The 4,381-nt window shown below is 43.5% G+C and overlaps 1 pseudogene; it reads left to right on the plus strand.

Annotated features, from left to right (window-relative positions):
- Positions 1-271: 271 nt before the first annotated feature.
- LOC148116052 (vacuolar protein sorting-associated protein 33A pseudogene) lies at positions 272-1,928 on the plus strand (annotated as a pseudogene).
- Positions 1,929-4,381: the final 2,453 nt, after the last annotated feature.

Raw genomic sequence — 4,381 nt, forward strand, 5'->3', positions numbered from 1 at the left:
CCATTTGGAAATGAACTAATTTTTAGCATCTAGTACTCGATAGATGACTGTATCTTTGTGATTTTTCTCACATTGTTTTATATAGATAATGGTTACTTATTATAATAAAGTAGCAGTAATCTTTTAATGATATGATAATATCCCTATTATTAATTTGGCGATAATGCTATTAATGATCCAGTGGAATCATTTCATGTCCTCTTGTAGAAAACACACTTAGAGAAGACATTGCAGAAAAATATTCATCAGCTTTGAGTTCAGCGCAGCAGCCATGGTGGCTCACCTCAGCTCGGGCCACGTCCCGTTGACTGTGCTGCGGGAAGCCAGGCGGAGGAAGCTGCGCGCCTTCCTCGACAAATGCACCAGATCCAAGGCCATTATGTGGGATGAGTATGTTACTGGGCCCTTTGGATTGATTGTGCAATATTCTCTTCTGAAGGAACATGAGGTGGAGAAAATGTTCACCCTCAAAGGGGGTCACCTTCCACCGGCTAATGTCTAGAACATTATTTTCTTTGTCAGGCCCAGGTTAGAATTCATGAACATAATTGCAGACAATGTGCTCAGTGAAGACAAAATCTGCTGTCCGCAGCGGGATTTCTACATCTTGTTTGTGCCGCGTCGCAGTTTGTTGTGCAAACAGCGCCTCAAAGAACTGGGTGTGTTGCACTGTTTTATTCACCGAGAGGAATGCAGCCTGGACCTCCTCATTCCCTTTGACAGCGACCTCTTGTCCATGGAGTCAGAAAACGCCTTTAAGAAGTGTTACCTAGAAAATGACCAGACCTGCCTCTACCATGCTGTGAAAGGACTCATGATGCTCCAGGCTCTCTACGGAACCATCCCACTCATCTTTGGAAAAGGAGAGTGCGCATGGCATGTGGCAAACATGATGGTCCGCATGAAAAGGGACTTTTCGGGGATCCAGAACACAATCCTGCCCGTCTTCGATACCCTTCTGCTGCTGGATCACAACGTGGATTTGGTCTCTCCTCTGGCTACCCAACTGACTTATGAGGGCCTAATTGATGAAATATATAGAATTCAGAACACCTACATAAAACTTCCCCCTGAAAAATTTAACCCAAGAAGCAGGGGGAGGCTGTGAAGGAGCTCCCCACTGAGGCCAAGAAGCTGCAGCTGAACTCCGCGGAAAAGCTGTACACGGAGATCTGCAACAAGAACCTCAATGCTGTGGGCAGCGTCTTGAGCAAGAAAGCCAAAATCATTTCAGCTGCTTTTGAGGAAAGGCACCACGCCAAAACCGTGGGGGAGATCAAGCAGTTTGTCTCACAGCTGCTGCACATGCAGGCTGCCAGAAGCTCTTTGGGGAACCATACCTCCATCGCGGAGCTCGTGAAAGACATCACCACCTCTGAAGACTTCTTCGATAATTTAACCATGGAGCAAGAATTATATGTCTGGGATAGATACCGATAAGGTCAACAGCTGACCTTGAATAGCCTAGAAAAGGCTGGACTTTTGAAGCCCCGGCTGGGCAGTCGGAACAACTACCCAACCATCTGGAAAACTTTGCATCTGTGTATGGACAACATCAAAGAGCAGAACCCAAATAATATCTCTTACGTCTACAGTGGTTATGTGCCTCTAAGCATTCGCCTGGCACAGTTGCTTGTCCGGCCAGGTTGACGAAGCATTGAAGAAATCTTAAAAATACTTCCTGGTCCAATTTTGAAGAGAGGCAGTAGCTGCCAACCGGGCTTCAGAAAAAGCACCAGCATGGAGAAAACCATGTCACTCTCGTCTTCTTTCTGAGAGGCATGACCTACGCCAAAATCGCAGCCCTCCTGTTCCTCTCTCAGATGGAAGACGGGGGCACTGAATACGTCATCGCCACCACCAAACTGATTAATGGAACAAGCTGGATCAAGTCCCTGATGGAGAAGCTGGAGCCCCCACCCTTTTAGGAAGGACAGACCGAGCAGGACTCGATTGAGATGGGACCGCGAGACTCGCGAGAAACGGATGCCTTCGGAAGAGAGGACTTGCCAATTGAAAAGGAAGACAGTTTCTCAGCTGCTTTCTAAAAAAATATGGATCAAGAAGGAAAGCTCAGCCTGGCAATCTGCATTTTGGTTTGCTCCCTTGCGTCATTCACAATGGTCACTCCCGGACTTTTTCTTACGGTTTCTAAATCCCTTCTTCCTTAGTGTATATTCCACAATCTTTCAGGACGTTTTTTCCTAATATTTCCTCCTCCTTCCCATTCTGTAGTTAGCTTGGTTTTCTTACTTCGGTCCACTGATATTCTTCATTTTTCTCTCCAGGCAGTTCATCATGTTGGTGGATTGTAATCTAGCCACTTTCCCTCTTGGGCTGATATTCTAAAGCTTGAAAGTCTGCAAATCTGTAACAGAATCTCCCCCTTAGGTTATACAGCTCTACCCCAATCCTATTTTCATGGAATTCGCTTCCTTGATTTGTTTCTAGCAGGTTTCAATCCTGGAAATACTGTTTTGCTGCCAATTTTGAAAAATCCTGCTCTCTTTTTTCCCCCATGAATACCTCCTGAAATGCTTACAAGCCCCCAATATTTATTTTTATTTTATTAATTAAATTAAAAATATTAAACCAAACTCATTTGCACTGAACATTATTGTGAATAGTGGGAGAAGAGGCTACTGTTTAATCAAACCTCATTCAGTTGCAAACAAACAAGCATGTTTAAAAAAGTGCTGGAATAATACCTTTGAAGTCTGAGAAGATAAATGTTATAAAGACGCCAACGCAGGCATTTTTCAGCCAAATATGAATATATATATATTCATCAGCTTTAAGCAAAAACAAAGAAGGCAAGGAAGAGATCAGAGGAACCTCTTTTAGCCTTGAGGAAAGACAAGGAAAAGAGCCATTTCAGTTTACAGGAGCTGAAAATCAGATGGAGTCTAGGAACATTTTTTTTTTGAATATAGAAAATGGTTGTAGAAGGGAAGATGCAATGCTCTTCCAATAAGTATCAGATGTTGTACAGAAGCTTAAGATGTTAAACAAACAAGCTCTGAGAGCCCCAAAGACCCTGAAAAGGAATTTAGTTTGATGGCTCCTTGATGGGACCCCATACCTTCCACGGTTGCAGCCTTGGAGCCCCCAGCCTCTCTTCTCCCTTCTCCCTTCTCCTCTGGGATTTGGATGCAGCTTTTAAGGCATGGGCCAGAATCTTAAGGACACTGTAAGTATAGCCGTCATTTGGGATCCACATCCTATTCTTTTCCTCTTTTGTCTCCAATGGTACTTTCTGGGTGCATCTTCTCCGGCCTTTGATAGAAAATATGTGTTTTGAAACAGAACAGTGAAAATACTCAACTTGAAATTCATGTTCCACAAAGAAATATCTTTTATAGGCATCATCATCGTTCCAACTCTTTTTCCACTGAAGAGAAAAGGTCCAAATACTATGGACATACTTGAGAAGCCTCTGCTTTTTCATTACATATATTCCAAGCGTTGTCATGATCCAGACTTTCCCTTCAATGGGTCCTGGCAAACGCTTGAGCGTTAAATGGAAAGGAAGAATTCTGTCAAAAATGGAATCAAATCCTACGAAGTGAACAAAGACATTGACTTGTTTCCACTTAAAGATGGCATCGCTGAGGACTCCTGTATTTCCAGTCGCTGAGAATTGTTGTGATATAACAACACAAATTCCATTCTTGACAAGCATAGGAGTAAAGGTCCTCATGAAATTCTCTCCCTTCTCTGTGTCCGAAGCAAAGAGACCAATCAGGGTCCATCCAAAATGAAGGAGCAGTTGGACAATTCCTGGGTATAGGACCGTTTCTTTGGGGAGCATCGGATGGGAAAAAGGGAATTGACTTTTATCACTCAGATCATCCGAAGTAATTTTATTACTGATCTGAAAAAAGTAGATTTTTTTTAAAAAAATAAATAAGTAAAATGCAATTAGCATTAAGAATAAAAATAGTATTGGACTTCCTGTCTGGCTTCCGGCGCCGCCAGACGGTCCTCCGTGACCGCGGCCCCGTTGCCTGTAAAAGAGCCACCTTTACATCTGAAAGGCGGCTCGAAAAACTCCATTTCCTGATGGAAATGTGAGTCTGAGCGGGCGGGGGTGGATAGAGCCATCTGCGAAGTCCCCAGAGTCTTTTTTTAACTCTTGGGGACGAGCAGGTTCGAGCTCTCTATTGTCCCTCGCCGCTGCTCCGGGTATCGGGTGCACTCTGCTTTTTTTTTGCAGAGCTAGGCGCTGGAACCGGATTAACTAACGAATCTAACAGATGGACTTATTTAAAAAAGATGAGACTTGGACTTGGCACCCTAAATCACAAGTATCCCTAATGAACTTACAAGCATTTTAAAGTGAAAGAGAAGAAAAAAAAAAAGCTTTAAAATGGCCGCTGAG

This window comes from Pantherophis guttatus, chromosome 2 (genome assembly GCF_059756535.1).
Source record: "Pantherophis guttatus breed Tessera chromosome 2, ASM5975653v1, whole genome shotgun sequence".
Lineage (NCBI taxonomy): Eukaryota > Metazoa > Chordata > Lepidosauria > Squamata > Colubridae > Pantherophis > Pantherophis guttatus.